Raw genomic sequence first — 23,977 nt, 5'->3', positions numbered from 1 at the left:
ATTACAAATACATATTTTTATGTATAAAATATTTTAAAAATTGAATACATGTAATGTCAGATTGGTCTGGTTCGATTTGACTTTTTTTAGTTAAAACCAAACCAAACCAATTATAGTCGAAATTTTTTTTTCCAACACCAAACCAAGTCAAACCAAATCACTAGTCGAATTTTTTTTCTCAGTTTGACTCGGTTTATTGGTTTGGGACGGTTTGTCGGTTTACTTTGTACACCCCTACCCGCCATCGTCTCCATCGCCCTTTATCCTCTTAATAACCGAGCGCTCCAAGTCATGATCATCTCCTCTTCCCCTGGCCCTTGCGCCCTTGACTAGAACGTGCTTCTTCTTGTGATCTAGTCCAGCTGACACGCTCAGAACCTCAGGCTGAGCTGGGTCTGGAAACGCGACCGCTTCCTTATCGGGAGTCGTCACCGCAGGCGTCGAAGGATGAACCTGAAAAATATATAATAATTAGTACCATTTCTTATTTATTCAATTGAATACATTAATGTTTGTTGAATAATCAAACCTGTGCATCGACAGGTGCCTGAGTATGCTCCTGCAGTGGGTCTGTAGGCGTCTGAAATGGACTTGGTGCGGAATATGATATAGTCTCATGGACGAGATGTTGTTCGGAGTCCAAATGAAGGTTATAAAAATTAAATAAATATTTATCTTATATTGTATAAAATTGATTTAAGTAAAAATCTTACATGTGCCTCGATAGTCTCATGAGAAGACACCTCTCGCGCCCTACATGCATCGACGAGAAGGCTCCCGAATGGGTCACCCCCGTGACCCACTGGCGCCGAATCCTAAAATATTAAAAAAAATGAAATAATAAGTAACATACATATTTAAAATAAGTAATTTAAATGAACAAATAAGTATTTTAAATACTAACCGGGATCAAAAACTCATCAAAATCAAGAATCCTGGCTCCCTCTAAATTCCTCACAAGCCGCTCATCAGCTAATGAAGCGCGTAACGCTGCCCAATCGACGTTATCACGCTCCTTCATGTATGCATTCTAGCACGGCTGTAATGAAGACCCGGGTATCTTAGCAAGTAGGAGCGCCGGCGTAAACGTAGGTGAGTGCCCAGGTGAGCTGCCACCGGCCTGGATCGGCTGCGGATAGACTAGAACGGGAATGTCCTCTGGAATGAGATCGGCCTCATCTACCAGATGGTGTCCTCCACCACCAGGTCCTCTAGCAGCAGCACGGCGTCCTCTACGCGCACCGCATCCTCTGGCAGCACGGCGTCCTCTGGCAGCACAGCCTTCTCTTCTGGCAGCATCAGGTCCTCCTGTAGTCTCCCAAATGGTCCAGATGCTCCAAGAAGGCCAGGTATTGTAAGCTGACATAGGCACCCGATGAGTTCGGGAATAAGATGCCCCCGAATATAATAAGCAGGTACAAACGGGCATGATGATCAACAACGTCTTGCTGGGTGCCATCCACAACAGGATCCAGACCCTCAAAATAAGTGCAGGGTGCACTAATCTGAACCCGACTCTGTCCCGAGATCTGGGTCGTGGCATCAGGCACGAAGTGGGTGAGCCTAGTCAACTCCGTCACCCATGTCCTACCAGGAGGAGGCTCGTACCGAGTGTATAATGGCACTCCACCTACCCGCAATCCAAAGAGGACCTCCACATCCTGAAGTGTAATCATGGCCTCACCGGTGCGAAGATGGAAAGTATGTGTCTCCGGCCTCCACCGCTCAACCATGGCCGTAATGAGTGCCCAATCATGTTGTACCCGACCAACGGACACGCAGCGATAGATGCCGCTCAGAAACAATATCTCTAAGATGCGAGGGTGTGGGTGGCGCTCGCGTAAAAGAGTCCACGCTATCTGCAGCCTACGAGGACGGAGCCTAGTCGATATCCCTATAGTACCAGCCCCCCATAATAACTCTGACCTATAATTGCCTTGCAAAGACAATATTGATCTATCATCGGGCCATGGGTGAACAGCGGGCCTCGGGTGATCATCGGGCCCCGGTGGAACATTCAGATCCCTGAAAGAGTCTGGTCTGTACAAACTAAATTCGTCATTATTCTTGAAATGAAAGAGAAATTATATTAACTAATTAATAATTTTAACTTGGTAAAAAAATATCTACTTATTATCTTGAATACAATATTTATTTTGAATATATAAATCTTTATTTGATAGTCTTTTCCAGAAATATTTGTTTAGAACTCTATTTTGGATATGTGATATATTTTTAGTTGACCAAATAGCCAACTCAAATATGATAAAATTAGACTAAAAGAGTATATTCGTCGACCACATTTTTTTTTGGTCCTATACATTTTATTGTCAACGTATATATTTATGAAATTCATAATAATTTTTATTTCCGTGAACCTAAATATTAAAAGAAGAACTTTAACTATTCTTTTTTAGATAATCTTTTTTTATTTAACATATATATTCAGCTTTTAAAATAATATACATTTAACAATTCATAATAATTTACAACTTGTTTGGATGGTTGTTACCTATTGTATTATATTGTGTTGTTAGTTTAAATACAATGCTTGCATTGATTGTTACTTTAATTTTATTGTATCGTAGCGTTAAATCCATCGTTACGTAACGCGGAAAGGTCCTATTTTATGTAACGACTGATTGGTCCTATACATTTTATCGTTAACGTAGGTATTTATGAAATTCATAATAATTTTTATTTCCGTGAGCATAAATATTAAAAGATGAACTTTAACTATTCTTTTTTAGATAATCTTTTTTTATTTAACATATATTTTCATGCTTTTAAAATAATATAGATCTAACAATTCATAATCATTTACAACTTGTTTGGATGGTTGTTACCTATTGTATTATATTGTATGTATTATATTGTATTGTTAGTTTAACTACAATGTTTGCTTTGATTGTTACTTTAATTTTATTGTATCGTATCGTTAAATCCATCGTTATGTAACGAGGAAAGGTCCTATTTTATGTAACGACTATCACGACCCAACCCCGTAGGCCATGACTAGCACCCGAACTGGGCGCCCGGACACACATACACAACAGAATCACCACACCGGTCTACGCGCGCACAAATATCAGATATAGTATCCGGTTATCGAAAGCACAAATACGGATATGTCGGAAGCCGGTAAGGCTATGTTTCAAACTTATATTAATTTCAGGAAAATTTCGGCAGAGTTTTCTCTGTTTTTTCTGACGTCCAAAAAATAACCCCGCACGAAAATACCAACCGAGGGCCACACGGGGGCCAACGTAACAAAGACATATACACACGGGCCGACAAGGCCGCCATGGCGGATGAAACCGCCCAACACACGTATCATACAAGTCCGATCCAACCAACTGGGCACAACCCACACACGTATATCCACAGACCTCTAAACGGAATGACAGAATCATATGACGGGACAGGGCCCCGCCGTACCCCCCGAATAGATAAATATGTACAACGGAAAAGTATATACCAAAATATGGGCTCCGGGAATAAAGGAGTACTCCAACCGCAGAGAGGATGACCTACACTCGCGGATCACCAAGTGGAGCGTCTGTACCTGCGGGCATGAAACGCAGCCCCCGAAGGAAGGGGGTCGCACGAATATGTACCGAGTATGCAAAGCGGAAACGAAAAACATAGTCACGACCGAACAAGGAGTGCGAAAAAATGTAGATAAAAATGAACTAATTTATGTGAGCTAACATTAACCGATCGTCAAAGTCCGTGCTATCCCAACATAGCATACCATATAATATACACACATGTGTGCCGCGCCGAGAATCCAAATGCGATATCACACACGCACACACACACATACCGCGGCCAAGTATCCGGCAATATTAGTACCCACATACCGCGGTCGAGTATCCAACACAATAACACGCATACCGCGGTCAAGTATCCAAATGCAAGCAACATCACACATACCGCGGTCGAGTATCCACGCCAACATCACACGCAATGAACAATTAAATGATTGAGATAACTTCCTAATCCGATGACCAAATATATTTATTAACATCGGCAAGTGTAGAAACAAGTTCCGCATTTATCTAATTAGTGTACCAAACTACACCAAATCGTTCTTATGTCAAAATATATCATCAACTCAATGAAATAGTTAAAATAATTATCTTATAATAGTCGGAGCAATGGTTAAAAGTTCTCTCTTAATACAAAATCAAATAATCCCAATAGATCATTTAAAAGAAGTCTCGAAGCGGGCCCACCTCGGTCAAATCAAGGTGGCATACATAATTTTTACGAATATTGAACCCTATGGAAGCATCCATGAAAGTTTCGAGGCGATCCGAGCTCATTTGAGGGTTATGGAAGTGTAAGCATTTTTCCAACAAAAGTAAGGAAAGTACTTCAATTATGCTGAATGAATAGTAACCAAAATCAAACTCGGATTTCGTGAAACGAACGACCCCCGAGGCCGCTATCCAAACCTAGTATACCTAAGATATGCCTCAGGAAGGAAAGAGTGAGCTTTACATACCTTACGCGCGTCTTACGTTTGCTTAAACCCGATTCCCGTTTCCTCCAAAATCTTTTCTCAAATTTCAACTTTCCGCAAACGCCGCTCTTTTGCTAATCTAATTATATCACGCCGGAGAGCGTCTTGAGCTCGTTACTAATTCAAGAAGAACAGGATTTTTGGGTGAAGATTGAAGGCTAGGAATTTTTTTCTCTTTTCTTTTCTTTTCTCTCCTTTGCTCACGGCCGAAGGCCTCTTTGTTTTTCTCTTGATTTTTCTTTGATTTTCTTGAAAGTTCTATGGATGATGATCCATATATATATTAATTCTTGACCATAATTGTCACATGGAGAATTTTCCATGGACTTGGGCCTAGGCCATCATGGCCGGCCACCTTCCTCTTTGGGCCTCAATTCTCTATTTTTTTTTTTGAGCCCAGTTCGTTAGAAATCCCGTTTTGCGACTCCCGAAAAATAATTTCCGAAATTCCAATTTTGCCCTCGACCTTATTCCATATTTCCACACCCTTATTTCTCATAAACAACATGGACACAATAACTAGAATCAAGATATTGGCTCATGACCCACCAATCACAATCATTTCAAAAAAAAATTTCCAATTACGCAAAAACACGGATATAACATTCTCCCCCCGCAGAACATTCGTCCTCGAATGTTAAATCAACTTTCTAGATCTTATAAGCATACGGGGAGTTTCTTTTTACAACTATCACAAACAATTCATACATCAATCGAGTAACCAATTAAAAGTTTAGATTACCTCCGTTCGCGTGTGGTGGCGCCTCCTGATCCTGTCCACGGGTCAACGCATATAGGCGGTTCGATGGACCGCCGAACCTGGCTCCGCCACGGCCTTCTGCCGCTCGCCGGCGGCGGCGGCATGCCCCGCCCCCATCGGGGCACACAGCCACCGAGGGTGAAGACGAACCCCCAAGAATCGACCCTAAGAGTCGCGCCGCTCCCCCCGTACCGCCTCCCGGACAATCTCCGCGCGGGGGCCGGGCCCCGCCGGCCACGGTGTAAAAGCAAGCACCGTGGCGCGACGACAATCCCCCCCCCCCCCCCGAGTGCGCGTCTCCGCGTAAGGACACCTGGTGGGGTTGGCTCTCCACCGGGCCGGGAGTCTAAGTCCATCCTCGCGAGCCCGGCGCCCGTGAGCTCGACTCCGTCTCTAAATACCCCGCACTACTCTCGGGCTCCATCCGTGAACCGCTGGGGCATACCGCGCCTGGCCGAGGAGGGCACCGTCCCGCCGTCGTCGGGGGCCGGCCGCCGGGAATCTCCGCACACCCCGACCGGCCCCCTCGGGGCCGCCCTCCCCGTCATCATTCCCACGACCGATCTTCCCTACGCGGTCCTCCACACCCCGTGCATAAAACCGTAACCGGGGGCGATGTCCATGTCAGTCTGTGCTGCCATCGCCATGCAACAGTCGACCAAGTAGCGATCTAATCCCATTACATACCGGTGCATCCGATGGGTCACATATCCGCTCACTATAGTAGGTGCATACCGGCTGTGAATCAAACTCCAAATTATACTCACGCACACTCCGACCCCCCCTCTCGCTTTATCCGCAAAAATCGTCAACTCTCGCCCTCCGCAACTCGGGGCGGCCGGCGGAGAAAAGCCGTGAACTCGTCCCACGTAGGGGCCGGGGGAGCACCCTCACCCCCGGACAATTCCCACGACTCGTACCAATTAAGGGCACACCGTAACCCGTGCGAAGCGAGCTCGACGTACTCGGTGCGTGCGAGCTCGACCGGCCCCAATGAGCGCCCTATCTCTCCGAACGAAGTCATGGGGGTCCTCGTCGGGTTTGGACCCGAAAAACTCGGGGGCTACATGTCAAGAAATCACGAACTCTCGTCGGCCGCGTCGTCCGCATCACCACCCACCACCGCGTCCGCGAGTCCGTCCCGCCACTATTGTCGTCAATAACCGTACGTCTCCCTCGTCCCGTCCTCCATACCCGCCGGGGAGCGGGCGCACGCAGCCGCCGAGGACCTACCCGGCCCTCCCTGGGTGCGGAGTACGAACCCTCCGAACGTAAAACAATACCGCCTGGGCCGCGCACGAGCCCGTGTAACTGTAACCCTCGACGCCCGACTAGTCTCATCTGCCTTCGCCTTGCCTTTCGGGCGCTCCGTCGTCTTCTTCGGAGGCATCTCCAAAACATAGCAATTGATCGAAAAGAGTCATCCTAATATCACGCCTAACGCACGATCTAAGATTCAAAGAAAAGTAACACCCTAGATGTCCCGTAGCCTCCCGTTTATAGACGTGGTGCACAACACACCGATAAACAAGACTCTACGAGACACGCGTCCGTGGATATTCCGAGACGAACCGCTTCGATACCACTTTTGTCACGACCCAACCCCGTAGGCGTGACTAGCACCCGAATCGGGCGCCCGACACACATACACAATGTAATCACCACACCGGTCTACGCGCGCACAAATATCGATATAGTATCCGGTTATCGAAAGCACAAATACGGATATGTCGGAAGCAGGAAGCGCTATGTTTCAAACTTATATTAATTTCGGGAAAATTTCGTAGTTTCCTCCGTTTTTTTACGTGCCAAAAATAACCCCCGCACGAGAAAATACCAACGAGGCCACACATTGCGCGGGACGTATCAAAGACATATACACACGGGCCGACAAGCCGCCACGCGGATGAAACCGCCTAACACACGTATCATACAAGTCCGATCCAACCAACTGGGCACAACCCACACACGTATATCCACAGACCTCTAAACGGAATGACAGAATCATATGACGGGACAGGGCCCCGCCGTACCCCTGAATAGATAAATATGTACAACGGAAAAGTATATACCAAAATATGGGCTCCGGGAATAAAGGAGTACTCCAACCGCAGAGAGGATGACCTACACTCGCGGATCACCAAGTGAGCGTACGTACTGCGGGCATGAAACGCAGACCCCGAAGCGAAGGGGGTCGTGACGGAATATGTACCGAGTATGCAAAGCGGAAACAAGAAACATAGTCATGACCGGAACAAGGAGTGCGAAAAATGTAGATAAAAATGAACTAATTTATGTGAGCTAACATTAACCGACGGTCAAAGTCCAGCTATCCCAACATAGCATACCATATAATATACACACATGTAGGCGCCGCGGCCGAGAATCCAGCGGCGATATCACACATGCACATACACACATACCGCGGCCAAGTATCCAGCGGTCATTAGTACCCACATACCGCGGTCGAGTATCCAGCGGTCAATAACACGCATACCGCGGTCAAGTATCCAGCGGCAACATCACACATACCGCGGTCGAGTATCCAGCGGCCAACATCACACGCAATGAACAATTAAATGATTGAGATAACTCCTGCATCCGATGACCAAATATATTTATTAACATCGAAGTTGTAGAAACAAGTTCCGTATTTATCTAATTAGTGTACCAAACTACGACCTCCCCGAAATCGTTCTTATGTCAAAATATATCATCAACTCAATGAAATAGTTAAAATAATTATCTTATAATAGTCGGAGCAATGGTTAAAAGTTCTCTTTAATACAAAACCAAATAATCCCAATAGATCATTTAAAAGAAGTCTCGGGGCTAGCGGGCCCACCTCGGTCAAATCAAGGTGGCATACATAATTTTTACGAATATTGAACCCTATGGAAGCATCCATGAAAGTTTCGAGGCGATCCGAGCTCATTTGAGGAAGTTATGGAAGTGTAAGCATTTTTCCAACAAAAGTAAGGAAAGTACTTCAATTATCTTTGAATTTAATAGTAACCAAAATCAAACTCGGATTGGCGCGAAATCGTAACGACCCCCGAGGCCGCTATCCAAACCTAGTATACCTAAGACATGCCTCAGGAAGGAAAGGGTGAGCTTTACATACCTTACGCGCGTCTTACGTTTGCTTAAACCCGATTCCCGTTTCCTCCAAAATCTTTTCTCAAATTTCAACTTTCCGCAAACGCCGCTCTTTTGCTAATCTAATTATATCACGTCGGAGAGCGTCTTGAGCTCGTTACTAATTCAAGAAGAACAGGATTTTTGGGTGAAGATTGAAGGCTAGGAATTTTTTTCTCTTTTCTTTTCTTTTCTCTCCTTGCTCACGGCCGAAGGCCTCTTTTGTTTTTCTCTTGATTTTTCTTTGATTTTCTTGAAAGTTCTATGGATGATGATCCATATATATATTAATTCTTGACCATAATTGTCACATGGAGAATTTTCCATGGACTTGGGCCTAGGCCATCATGGCCGGCCACCTTCCTCTTTGGGCCTCAATTCTCTATTTTTTTTTTGAGCCCAGTTCGTTAGAAATCCCGTTCGCGACCCCGAAAAATAATTTCCGAAATTCCAATTTTGCCCTCGACCTTATTCCATATTTCCACACCCATATTTCTCATAAACAACATGGACACAATAACTAGAATCAAGATATTGGCTCATGACCCACCAATCACAATCATTTCGAATTTTTTTTTCCAATTACGCAAAAACACGGGATATAACAACGACTGATTTGGTCCTATACATTTTATCACAATACGATACATTATGAAACAATACATAACAATCATCCAAACAAAGTCTTAACAAAATAATAATTCATTAACAATCAACTTCTTTCAATTCATACTCAATATTTAACAACTAATTAATTCATAATCAATATTTAACAAATAATCAATTAACAAAATAATAATTCATTAACAATTAACAATTCATAAACAATTAACAAATTAACAACTCATAAAACATATAACAACTTAACAATTCATAAACATTTAACAAACTAACAATTCATACGCATTTAACAATTAATGAATTAGCCACAAAAAAAAAAAAAATGAATACTGCCCAGCGCGATGAAAGCAAAAAAAACGAAATTTGTTTTGGAAATTAACGACGATTAAATGTAAAACATGCTTACCATATAATGTATATAACAAATTAATAACAAAAGTTCATAGTAGAAAACCTTAATCGAAGATTTTTGTAGAGTTGTGTTAATCGAGTTGTACGCCTTTTTTTTTTTCCACAATTCGAGCTTAGAATCTTGCTCCTTGACTTGAATATACCAAGAATCTAAACTTTCCCGACGAAAATTAATAGAAAACGACCTATTTTTATGTGGGGACCACGTTGAAATCGCCTCCAATGGCGTTTTTGAAAATTTTTAACGCCACTGGAGGGACTAGTGGTGGAGCCGAAGGGGATTTATGATGGAGTCCTATAGCGCAGTATTTTACTGCGCTATAGGTGAGAGAAAGTTTGGTTTAACTTTGGTTTAGCGCAGTAAAATACTGTGTTAAAGCACTTAACGGCTCCGTTACGGTTAAGTGCTTTAGCGCAGTATTTTACTGCGCTAAAGGTACTTTTGTGCCAAATTTTTTTTTTTGGGGTATTTTGATTCACTTAGATTTTTATTGAGTCATTTTGGTTGCGGACTCAACTTTCCAGGGGCGTATCCAGAATTATAAATGGGGGTTCAACTGAACCCATAGCTTTTGACGCGAAGTATAAATTTATGTGCAAAAAATTATTTAAATTTTAATATATAGTAGATATGAACTCATAACTTTAAAAATATAATGGGTTCAATACAAAAATCTTAAGATTGAACGCATAGAATTTAAATCCTGGATCCTCCTCTGCAACTTTCCCTTTAATAATCCAACTTGAATACTTTAACGAAATGATCATGTCTTTTTTAGCCAGAAAATATTTATTACGTTTTGAAAAACCTCCACGATCAGGGCAACTTCCAACAAAGTTTTACAAAATCACATTAAGAAGCATTTAATAAGGGTATTTTCCCATATGATTTCAAAACAGTAGTATTGACAATCACTGGATGATTTATTTTTTTTTCCTTTCTTTCCACTCTAATACCCAAATATGAAGATAAAAAATTAGAAAAGCAAAAATGGGAAAATAGGAGAAACAAATAATTTTCTGATTGGCCACTAGTTAGGCATGGAAACTACACATTTACTAACAAAATGGAAAAAGTATTTCGGCCTAACCCCCTTAATAGCCTGTTTGGCCAAGTTTTTGGGAGGCTAAAAGTGCTTATTTAAAAAAATGAGATGTTTGACCCAGCTTTTGAGAGAAAATAATTACTTGTGCGGAGTAGCAGAAGTTGTTTTTCAGAGGCTAAAAAAGTAGATTTTCTTTTAAAAAAAGAAACAATTTTTGAAAAAATACACTTAGAAGCACATTTTAAAAGCTTGGTCAAACACTAATTGTTGCTTTAAAGTGTTTTTTTGAATTATTTGGCCAAACACAAACTTATTTTCACAAAAAGTACTTTTTTTAAAAGCACTTTAATAAACTGATTTTAGAAGCTTGGCCAAACAGGCTACGGCAAATAAAGAAAATTCCAACACATGTACGTCAAAATTGAAACCAGTATTTGGCCTGTGAGATCAAGTCTAAAAATTTGATGCTCGCTGGGGAAAAATAGACACATGTTCGTCCCAATTCGAAAATTCAAGATTCTGGATTTGAATTGATGTTCTGTCATTGTTTTCTCCTAAATTGCATTGAATTATATTAAATTGCATTGAATTATCTTTTTTCTCCTTTTTTTTTGACTTTTTTCCCTCCTTTTTATGCCTTTTCTTTTAATATTTTTCTATTTATCCAATGGTAAGAATTAAAGTCATTAGTCTTACGTTCATATAATGTAAATACCCATACTGAACGGATTTATTCTATCCTAGCTAATTGATTCTATTCCTATTCTCAAGAATCTCAACTAATGGTCCCTGAACACTCCCTTTATTTAACTAATACTTATTGTGAAGTTTTCCGTAGGTTAGGGAAGGGGGAGAACATGAAGTAAAAGATTAAATCACTGCATCATGGTTGCTTTTTCACTGATAAGAGCCATGTTGGCAAAACTGCAAAGAACCTACGGGTATGTTCCTTTTATTTTTTCAAATTATGGATATGTTTGATCTGACATGCTAAACAAAATTTTGTTTCTTTGTTGTTTATTTTTAAAGAGTTGCTTGTGCTTACATTACTCCATTGAGTGGTGGTTGAGTATTCAGACAGTTGGCAGGGTTATGAGAACATGTTAATTTTGGTTACATAAAAGTGGTATGCCAAGATCAGTCCCAAGAAACACTATACTCTAGTCAACATGTTATTTTTAGCTTTTACAACACATCAAGACCAATAAAATCACAGTTGTCATACTGCCATTTAAGGTATGATTGCTTAAACTTTAAGAATCGTTTCTATGTTTTTTTTAGTGTTGCTAACATAAAAGTTATAGAACAAGTGTTTAAGGTTGAAAAATCCACAAATCTAAGCTTTTCAAAGTCAGTAACAATTTCTTTAACTGTATTCCTGATTTATGTTTGTAGGAGCAAACAACAGGTAGAGGTAACAATTGAGGTACAAATAAATAGGATGTAACACGTAAGAGCAGAAGACAAGTTGCAACAAAGTCAAATTCAATAAACATGACAGTTGAAGCGACTAGGAGCATCAGAGTGAATAGTAGAAGGGATGAAGAAGGAAGCAGAGAAAGATAGAAGAGTAGAGAAAACTGAGCAAATTCAGAAGATGATGATGACCAGTCTTATGATAAAATTATGACTCCTTCCATCCCAATTAGTTGTCATCTTTTGCTTCTCGAGAGTCAAATTATATGAACTTTGATTAATATTCTAAAATATATCTTTTCATCTTGACATGAAAAAAGTTCCAACTTGTAGTGCTTTTCGTATAGTGTTTTAACCTAAATTTTAACTGTAAAAGATTTAATTGATCTAATTCAAATTAGTTTGAAAGATTGGTCAAATTAACTCTTGAGAAGCGAAATATAATAATTTGGGACGGCGAGAGTATTACAGTCAAATTGACTCTCCCCCAAAATTCTTTTCTTCATTTATGGGCTATATTAAAGAACTTCAAAGACACTCTTTAAATTCTCTTAATTACAGCTCCCTCCTTTCTCTTTTCTTAAAGTTTTTTTTTTTGAAAACGTAATGGAAAGGGGATATATATTATAAATTGTGGTCTTTGGAATAATAATGTGACATCTCTTGTGCCACCAAACGCGCTTATCAGTTTTTTTTTTTTAAACCTTTTCCCCTTATTTTCCCTCTTCACTTAGTTTTTTTACAAATGAAATAAATGCATCATTAATGTCTAATAATATTATTAAGAACTGAGTTTGTTATTGAGTTTGTTATAAGTGATGAGGCTCTTAGCTGTATATTAGTTGTCACAAGTAATGATTAGGAATTAGTTAAGATTCGCTTAGATAGAGCACATGTGGTGCACGTGAATATGTAGCATAAGAGGGTATATATACCCATTCGTAAATGTATATACAAGATATACAAAAACTGCCTTCTTCTTCTTCAAGTTCTCTCAATGGATTCTAGTTGGAACTCAAGTCCAGTGATAAATTCACTGATCTAACACTAAATTTAAGATGGTATCAGAGCAGGGATCCTAAGGAGACTCGATCAAAGCAAAAGAGAAAATAGAAATAAGCATAAACTCGAAGAAACTCAATACAATCAACAATGGTGGTTAGCGAAGCTACAACACAGTCAACAATGGCGGTGAATGAAGTTACAACACTTGATCACAATCATCCTCTTTATCTTCAAGCTTCAGATGCACCTGGTGTGGTTTTAATTCCAATAATGCTCACAGGACCAGAGAACTATGCTCTGTGGAGCAGGTCTATGAAATTAGCACTTAGAGGAAAAGGAAAATTAGGATTCGTTGATGGAAGTTGTGTCAAAAGGACTTACAAAGGAGCACTTGAGGAACAATGGGAAAAGTGTAACGCGATAGTGCTTTCATGGATAGCGATCACAGTTGGCCGGCAGAATTGTTACTGTGCATCATGTATGCTTCAAGTGCAAAGAAAATTTGGCTAGATTTTGAAGAGAGGTTTGACAGATCTGACTTGACCAGATCCTATCACCTTTGGACTGAGATGGCAACTCTGAAGCAAGGTAATGACTCAGTTACCACTTATTACTCTAAATTGAAGGACTTATGGGCTGAAATGGATATGATGATTCCTTTGCCTGCTTGTGAATGTGATGAATCAGCAGCATATGTTGTTCATTTGAAGTCACAGAGACTACTTCAATTCTTAATGGGCCTAAATGAGAGTTATGGGAATATTAGGAGTAGTATTTTGGCTAGAAAACCAGTTGTATCTGTAAATGAGGCATATGCTGTGGCAACACAAGAAGAAAGCCAAAGAGCCTTAGGTGTTGCTGATAAAGCTAGAGAGGCACTAACATTACTTGCAGGAAGAACACAAGGTTATAGACCTGGTCAGGGATACAATGGTCAGGGATACAGACCTAAGAATTTTGGAAATAATGGAACACCTTGTAAGGTTTGTGGTTATAAAGGACACTTGACAGTTGATTGTTACAGATTAGTAGGTTATCCAGCTGACTTTAAAAGCAAGAAGAAAGGAGTTGGTGACAATAGAACTGGTGGAGAGTACAAGCCTGCAGCAGCAAATTTCACTAAGGAAGCTGAAGCAACTGCCAGTGACATCAAAGTTCCAATGAATCACTTCACTGAGGAGCAGTATGAAGAACTGGTGAGGTGATGAACAGACAGACTGTGAGGAGAATGTTCTTCAAACATGGCGGTATTACTCCAACATTGTCAAGTATCACTCATACATGTGAGTGGATAGTTGATAGTGGTGCAACACACCACATAACACCTAAGAAAGCAATCCTCAAAGCCATTAGAAGAATAGATGACTATCATCATAACCAAGTCCAAGTACCTACAGGAAATAAATGTCACATCCAAGGAGCAGGAAATACTACAATCTTAGAAGGATATGAAATAAAAAATGTACTGCATGTACCAGACTTCAAATTCAGTCTGTTATCTGTAGCAAAACTGACAAAGGAACTGTGTTGTTCGGTTTCCTTTTATCCTGATTTCTTTGTGTTACAGGGACTCTTCAATGGCAGGGTGTTGGGGATTGGTAGGCAAAGAGATGGATTATACATACTTAGTGAGCAGTTGAAGCCAATAATAAATGCGCAAGACTTACGTAAAATGCGAGAAAAAGGACATGCTGATGGCAAGCTATGGCATTTGAGATTAGGACATACATCCATCAAGACAATGCAACATATCAAGACACTACAACATATGGCAGATAAGAGCATGCATGATGAATGTGGAATTTGTCCCTTAGCTAAACAATGTAGACTGAAGTTTCCTGCTAGTACTAGCGAGACTAAGCATGTATTTGATTTGGTGCATGTTGATGTTTGGGGTCCATATAGAAAACCTACACATGACAATAAGTACTACTTTGTTACTATAGTTGATGATCATAGCGTATATACCGGATATGTTTAATTCATTCAAAATGTGAAGTCATTGTAGTCCTTAAGGATTTCTCGACCTTAATAAAAAATCGCCTTGCCTTGTCCGTAAAAATCTTGAGGACGGATAATGGTACGAATTCTATAATGCTTCTTGTCATAATTTGTTTCTTTGCTAATGGGATAATACATCAAAGTAGTTGTGCTTATACACCACAACAGAATGGGACTATGGAAAGGAAACATAGACACATTTTAGAAATGGCTAGGGCATTGAAATTTCAGTGTTCTTTACCTATACGATTCGGGGAGATCGTGTGAAAACAAATTGCTTACTTGATAAATAAGTTGCCCTCGATGTGCTTGGAGGTAAGGCACCTTATGAGGTCTTATTTGGGAAATCTCCTAAGTATGACCACCTAAGGGTGTTTGGGTGTTTGTGTTATGCAAGTAAGCTACCTAGAGGTGACAAATTTGCTCCAAGAGCAAGGAGGGCAAAGTTGGTAGGATACTCGAGACTCAAAAAGGTTACGAGCTATTTGACACTTTGTGGATAAGCTTTTCTTTATTAGTAGAGATGTCACTTTTAGAGAATCACATTTTCCTTATAGCAATGATCAATCATCAGATACAGGTGATATGTTTGAGATGGTGGAAGTCACACATCCTGTAAATATCCTTGATCATGAGCAGGATAGTGCCTTGATGTTGAATCCTCCAGTTGATGAAGAATCTGGAGATAATGTTGTAAACACTGCTCCAGATACAGCTGATGGTATCATCAGCACTCAAGTTGATTCAACTGATCTCACTGATACACAGGCTGATGCTGTACCCACACAAGTGGCAGAAGATGATCCAGCTGCTGTTGATCAGGTACAAGATATGATTCCTTCCTTAGTTGAGTTCCCTCAAGACATACCAACACCAGCCCCACATATTCCTATCCCTCAACAACTAGAAGAGTTCACTAGACCTGCAAGAGCTACCAAACCTCCAGCCTGGCTTCATGACTATGTCACACACACAACTTCATCTGCCCACTGTTCATATCCTCTGTCCAATTTTCTTTCTTACTCACATTTACCTACTCCTTACCAAGCTTACTTGGGTGCCATTTCCTCTGAGGTAGAACCAAAATCCTTTCAAGAAGCCTCTCAAGATGCCAGATGGATCATCATGCGCAGATGAAATTTCAGCCTTAGAGAGCAATAACACCCGGAAACTAGTTGACTTACCCTTGGCAAACAGGCTATTGGGTCCAAGTGGGTTTTTAAGATCAAGTATAACTTAGATGGTAGTGTTGATAAATTTAAAGCTCGTTTGGTGGCAAAGGGATATACTCAACAAGAAGGTCTGGACTACCATGAGATATTCTCGCCTGTAGCCAAAATGGTGACTGTGAGAATTGTCATTAGCATTGCAGCAGCCAAAGGATGGCCCTTGATCCAAATGGATGTCAACAATGCTTTTCTCCAAGGTGACCTATTTGAGGATGTTTACATGGCATTGCCTCAAGGTTTTCACAGACAGGGGGAGACAAGGGTATGCAAACTGATGAAATCTCTTTATGGTTTAAAGCAGGCCTCTAGGCAATGGAATATCAAACTGTCTAGTGCCTTGGTTGAAGCAGGATACAAGCAAAGCTCTTATGATCATTCATTGTTTACTAAGCAAGTAGGAGATGACTTAGTGATCATCTTGGTCTATGTTGATGATCTCTTGATCACGGTGAAGCCCAAGCTTTGGTTAAAGCAAAGACAACAGTACATTGCATGAAAAGTTCAAAGTTAAAGACTGGGACAACTCGATTTTTCTTAGGCATTGAAGTTATGAGATCTCATAAGGGAATTCTTCTCAATCGTAGAAAATATACACTTGAGTTAATTTCAAGTGTTGATTGGCCAGTGCAAGACACCGCCTCGCACCAATGGAACAAAATGCTAAGCTCACTACAATGGAGTATGACACATTAATCAAAAGGACAGATGATTCACCTTTGAAGGACATACATGGTTATCAGCAGCTCATAGGAAAATCGGTATACTTGACAATCACCAGTGCCCGATATATGTTTTGCGGTGTTCTAAGTCAATTTATGCAAAGACACCTAAAAGATCACACTTTGGGAAGCAAAGATTGAGAGTGATTAGATATCTAAAAGGTTCTCCAGTGTCAAGGCATCTTATTAAAGAACAGCCCCCATTAACAACTTGATCGTCTTTTGTGACTCGGGATCAAGTACTTGCCCCAATACAAGAAGGTCGAAGAATGTGTGTGGGTTCAACTAGGAGAGTCTCTAATTTTATGGAAGTCAAAGAAGCAACACACAGTAAGTAGAAGTTCAGCAGAAGCTGAATACAGAAGCATGGCAGCAGCAGTAGCAGAAGTCATTTGGGTAGTTGGTTTGTTGGAAGAGTTAAAGGTGTGCATAGACATGACTACAAGCTTTGTTGTGACAACAAAGCAGCCTTACAGATAGCTTCCAATCCCATGTTCCATGAGAGAACAAAGCATATCGAGATTGACTTTCACTTTGTGAGGGAGAAGCTTAAAGAGGGTCTGATCAAACCTGAATACATTGGAACTAAATTTCAACTGGCAGACTTATTGACAAAAGGGTTGGGAGTAGCACAACATCAGTTTCTATTAAGCAAGCTGGGAGTACTTGATGTCTTCCATCCCAGCTTGAGGGGGAGTATTAAGAACTGAGTTTGTTATAAGTGATGAGGCTCTTAGCTGTATATTAGTTGTCACAAGTAATGATTAGGAATTAGTTAAGATTCAGTTAGATAGAGCACATGTGGTGCACGTGAATATGTAGCATAAGAGGGTATATATACCCATTCTGTAACAGATATACAAGATATACAAAAACTGCCTTCTTCTTCTTCAAGTTCTCTCAATGGATTCTAGTTGGAACTCAAGTCCAGTGATAAATTCACTGATCTAACACTAAATTTAAGAAATATTATACATTAAAATGCTTATAATTCACATCTATTCGTCTCCCTAACTTCTACTCTTAATTTATATCCATAACTCCTCTGTGTTTCATTTTCATAACTCCTAAAAATATTTAATGTATCAAAGATTGCAGTAAACAAATGAAATAAAGACATAGCATGGAAGCTCAAAAATCTTTTATTAAGAAATCACCATACATAGAGGATCAAGTACTCCTATAATAGAGAGGAAATTAAAACAAAAAATAACGTTTTGCAACTTAATACATTAAATTTTAGTTTCAAAATATGACATTCACCACCTATCCATCTTAAATTTTTAGTTCTACTATCCAGACGAAAGGTCTGTGCTTAAAAAGATGCAAAGAATTTCTATATTGAATATAGGAAAAGGATGGTTGAGGAAACTATTTCTCGGGGTGAGACAAGGATCTAATTTTCTTCTTTGCCGTTGACCCTGATATGAATGTTACCTAGTCCCTTCAATAAAATAAGGAACTAACTATCAATTTATAGAACTAATTTTTGTATACATATAATTTGAAAATTTGTGTAGCTAACGGGAAAACAATTTCATTTTAGATTTAATTAGTCTATAAAATTAATTTTTATATGTATATAGAGTTAAAATTTAATAAATTCATTAACTATTTTATAACCGCACAAAGCGTGGAGAATTTCACTAGGTAAGTGAGAAAGCTCAGGAAATCATATGTTATCGGAATATTTTACGGGATTCCACAGTCCACTTGATTATCAATGTGCCAACTGCCAAGAGAAGACTTCCATACATATACATGCAGGACCCAAAAAATAAAAATAAAAGACTTCATGCGTATAATAAAGACGTATGGGCAGATAGGAACTTCTTGCTAATACTAAAAAAAGAAGTGGGGATACCTTGATATTTAGGTAAATGGAGGACTACAAATATACCTAACTATTGTTGGAATCATTTAATTGAAAAAAGCGGCCCCTAACCATAATTAACTGTGTGTTTCTCGTGAGTTTTAAGCTATAATTAGTACATAATGTTAAGTATTTTGTAAGATTATGAGGTCACTTAAAGGATACTCCATCCTATGTCGTTTTTTTAATTTTACAAGCCTCTTGAGAAATACTCCCTCCGGATCAAAAAGAACGTGCACTTAGCCTTTTGTTCCTGGGTTAAAAAGAGTGTTCACTTATTAAATCAAAAAAGAATTAATCTTATTTTTTTAGATTTGCCCCTATTAAGTGCTATGTGATCAAATCTCAATACCTATTTAATTAGAGGCAGTTTAGTCAAATTACTTATTTTTATCTAGAAGTTAGTATTTTCTTAAAGGGATGTAAATGACTAAATGGACAATCTTTTTTATCCGGAGGGAGTATTAGTTAGGAGGGGTATTTGACGTACTTTACCTTATTATTTATGTTAGAGTTATAATCTCTCCGTTAAATGTTTTGTTTACTCTATTTATGAGTCATCTCCATTAATGATAAAATTCTACTAAGGGTAAAATGGAGAAAAAATAATTAATTATGACTTGAACTTCTAGAATGACATGCATATAATTTGAGACAACTATATTTTGTAACCACGCCAGATAATTTATTGGGAAGCATTCTTGAAATGTTATTATATCCATAATCTTGAAATAAAATCATTCAACCAGCTTACATGGGGTATAATAAATAAAGATTACAGAAATTATTTTACGTTAATAATGATATATATAACTTAAACTTATTGTTTTACGCTAATGATGGTATATATAACTTAAACTCATTGCTAAAACTAATGGCTTCAGCACATACGTACTGAATTCTTAACCACATAATTATTGCTAGAGATGGAGCGGCGGCATAGTAATTAAGCTGTGGTCCTTGACCAAAATATCCAAATATATAAAGCTTCTTTAATTTGTTTACTTTATATATAGATTGTAGATCTTGTAACAATATGATGCATAAAATGTCACTACAAGAAAAAATATATTTGATAATAAAATAAATTTTGTTGCTATAGATAAATTATTATTGTTGCAAAAAGTACTTTTGGCAACAAAAAATAAAATAAAATTGTCGCATAGACTTTTTCCAATGACTGTTATTGCAACAACGCGCAATAACTTTTTTTTATTGTTGCCAAAAGTACTTTTTGCAACAATAATCAATACTATAGCAACAAAAAGGTTCATTTGCCAACAATAAAACAAAATTGTTGCCAAATATTAAATTTTTTGTTGTCATTTCTATACTTTCTTGTAGTGTGTTATCAAAATATTCTTTATGTGTTTTTTCCAATTAGAAAAGAATAAAATACTGTTGGGTCCAATTGAAAAGAAAAAAGAAATAAAACAGGCTTGATACTTTAAGACCGATCTCGTTAAGCAATCGGGAAACAAGTAAAAGAAAAGGTCGTTAGTTTATAAAGTAAACACGTAAATGGGATCTCTTTTAGATTGTAGATAATTGTACGCCCTTAGAAAAAATATCTAAATTAAAATTACTAATAAAGGATTTCCGTTTATCTATTCCAACATTTTGAATGAAGAAAGAAAAATAAATAGCAAATCTATATATAATATAAAAAATTTCAGCAATGTAAAAAGTGATGTACGCGACACCTCTCTACGCTAAGATCCTATTTATCTTTTTTCTCCTTTTTTTTGACATTTTTCTCTCATTTTCTCCATTTATATGCTATGTTACAAAACCAAAAGCCACTCTTTTAAATGTGCACGTTGAATTCTCTATAACACTTTGCCAGTTTTCTTTCTTTGCTTTTTGTCTAATTTTATTGATAATAACTCTAGGTAATTTAATGTACATCACTAACGGTAAAATCAATATCAATGAGGACAATGAAAAATTCTAAAGGCAATAAAGAATTAACTTAAATGAGAGATAGTGAAAAGTCATGGCAACGATTGGAGTCCTCTTCACGGTGATAAAGACTTCTTCTTATTAATTCAATCCTCCTCTTAATCCTTAGCATTCTTTTGCTGCAAATTTGTCTCTTTCAATTTCTCTCTCTTTTTTTTTTTTTTTTTTTTTTTTTTTTTTGGAGTTTTTTTGTAATTTGAGTTTGCACTATGTGATACATACTTTGTCCCTGTATAAATGTGTATGTTTTTCTGATTTTTTTTTTTTTTACGGGAGTAACAATGTTCAAATGTTTGGTTTTCTTAAAAGCTTCAATTAGGCATATTTTGGTCTTTCTAATGTTGAATGTAATGTTTCTTTTGAGAGCAATACCTCGACATAGAAACTTATTTGTATGTCTAATTTGAGAATGTTATTGCAGGGCCTGTTTCAGAGAGTGCAACACCCATAAAGGTAGAAATTCACAGGTCTAATATATATCTATTATATACTCTCAAAAAATTGTGCATTTTTGTATCCCCTCATATGCATGATTTGTTAAGTTTGTGAAACTTTTAGTGCATTTTAATTGAGAAGTTATTTGTATGTATCCTAAAAATGCACTTTGTAGTTTCTATATTTTGATTTACAATTCGAGGGGATGGGTATATATAACTGGGTTCCTCTTCGTGATATTACTTTCGGCGTAATATTTTCGTTATCTTGATGTATTTATCAAGAAAAAATGAATAATATTCATGCATCCTAATTGAAAGTATACTATACATTTCATTCATTTTTTGTAAAATCTGAAATTATATTATGAAATAAGAGTATTATTTGTACTTGTAGAATTTTACTGAGGAATATATTTTTTTAAAAAAAAGGCTTGATTAAGGATATGTTTTTTTAAAAATGGCCTAAATAGAGCGTGGTGCAAATTAATGACTTTTACTTCTTTCTTATCATTTTAGAAGCGATGGGTTAGGTAATTTGCTTTAAAATAGGGAAAGTCTAATGAATAGCCTATTTTTTAAATTAAAAAATTCCCTTATTATTTGGTATTGGAAATTTGGAATATTTTGTATTCCTGAAATTAAGATTATACTATAAAATATAAATATATTAATTACATACATAGATAACTGAATTATGTGTGGAACGTATGTTTAAAAAGTTTCAAAAGTGGTATTTTCTCAATTTTTATTTAGTATTTTAAGAGTTATATTTCTCTCATTTTCGCTTTTATCTTAGACCTTATTTTGCTAAATACAAAAGAAAAGAAAGAAAAGGATGATACAAAAAATTTATAAGAATATAAAACTAAACCTTGTGTTGTACTTAATTTATTATTCATGCACTAATATTATATAATAAGATTACAAAAGTATTACAATAATACATATAAAACTATGTGTTGTTTTGGGTTTTGTAATTCAGTTCTTCTATGGAATATAATATTTATTTTATTGTTCACAACATTTAATATTGAATGTTTAATTATGATAATAGGATATAAGACATTATTCAATTTTGATAAAATGACACAACATGGTACCGGCATCAATCGTTATGCAAGATTGGAGGATGTTAAAAAGAGCAAACAATCTTGAAAATATAATTATATCAAGGAACAATGAATAGTATTACGATTGGGGAATGTAAGGAGATAAAACTGATGAAGAGTAAAGATGGATATTTTTATTACAAAAATTATGACTATTTGCATTTTATAATATAATTTTTAACATCGCGCGAAGCGCGGACACATGCACTAGTTAAGGAATAAATACAGTTTCTAGGGGTACTTTTCTATTATATATAAGCATGGAAGGAGGACCAACACAGCTTCCCATGCTTGTACCAACAGCTTTAGAAATTGTACACTCAATGAATGCTTATACTAAAAGCTATATAACTTGTACTCTCTAACCAACTACTTTTTTAATCTCACGTGGACATATGTTATAGTACATAATATTTATTCTCTTCTCATGTATACACGTATGCACTTATTTATTTCCTCCGTGCACTTTTACTTGTTCACTTTTGACTTTTCACGTTCTTTAAGAATTAATAAATTCCACGTAGACATATATTATAATACTGAATATCTATTCTCTTCTTTACTTGGACAAATTACTTGACTTTTCACGTTCTTTAAGAATTAATAAATGAAGTACTCCCTTCGTCCCATATTACTTGGCCACATTATTATACTTGTCCTTTAAGAATTAATTAATAAATGAAGTACTCCCTTCGCCCCATATTACTTGGCCACATTACTATACTCGACTTTTCACATTCTTTAAGAATTAATAAATAGAGTACTCTTTTCGTCCCATATTACCTGTCTACATTACTAAAAATATATGTCTATTTTTCTATTCTATATGCACTTCAATTTTAATTCTCTGACACATTTATTTTCTCTGTGTACTTTTACTTGTTCACTTTTGACTTTTCACGTTCTTGCTGAATATTCATTCTCTTCTCATGTATAGACGTATGCAGTTCAATTTTAATTCTCCTACACAAATTTATTTTCTCCGTGCACTTTTACTTGTTCACTTTTGACTTTTCACGTTCTTTAAGAATTAATAAATCCCACGGGGACATATGTCATAGTACTGAATATTTATTCTCTTCTCATGTATACACGTATGCACTTCAATTTTATTTCTCCGACACATATTTATTTCCTCTGTGCACTTTTACTTGTTTACTTTTGACTTTTCACGTTCTTGTTGAATATTTATTCTCTTCTCATATATACATGTATGCACTTCAATTTTAATTCTCCGACACATATATATTTTCTCCGTACACTTTTACTTATTCACTTTTGACTTTTCACATTCTTTAAAAATTAATAAATGAAGTATTCCCTCCGTCCCATATTACTTGATTTTTCACGTTCTTTAAGAATTAATAAATGGAGTACTCCCTTCGTCCCGTGTTACTTGGCCACATTACTATACTTGACTTTTCACGTTCTTTAAGAATTAATAAATAAAGTACTCCCTCCGTCCCATATTACTTGGCTTTATACTCTTTAACCAACTATTTTTTTATCTCACGTGGACATATGTCATAGTACTTAATATTTATTCTCTTTTCATGTATACATGTATGCACTTATTTATTTACTCTGTGTACTTTTACTTGTTCACTTTTGACTTTTCACGTTCTTTAAGGATTAATAAATCCCACGTAAAAATATATTATAGTACTGAATATTTAATCTCTTCTTTAATTGGGCAAATTACTTGACTTTTTACGTTCTTTA

General features: G+C 37.5%; 1 long non-coding RNA gene across 1 annotated transcript; it reads left to right on the top strand.

Annotated features, from left to right (window-relative positions):
• The first annotated feature begins 11,214 nt into the window (after positions 1-11,214).
• On the top strand, positions 11,215-12,259 carry LOC132062782 (uncharacterized). Its single transcript, XR_009416251.1, has 2 exons — positions 11,215-11,445; positions 11,534-12,259. It is a non-coding gene; the product is annotated as an uncharacterized LOC132062782 (long non-coding RNA).
• Positions 12,260-23,977: the final 11,718 nt, after the last annotated feature.

This window comes from Lycium ferocissimum, chromosome 7 (assembly GCF_029784015.1).
Source record: "Lycium ferocissimum isolate CSIRO_LF1 chromosome 7, AGI_CSIRO_Lferr_CH_V1, whole genome shotgun sequence".
Lineage (NCBI taxonomy): Eukaryota > Viridiplantae > Streptophyta > Magnoliopsida > Solanales > Solanaceae > Lycium > Lycium ferocissimum.
Note: the sequence above shows the minus strand (reverse complement) of the source record. Positions and strands in the feature narration are given on the sequence as shown.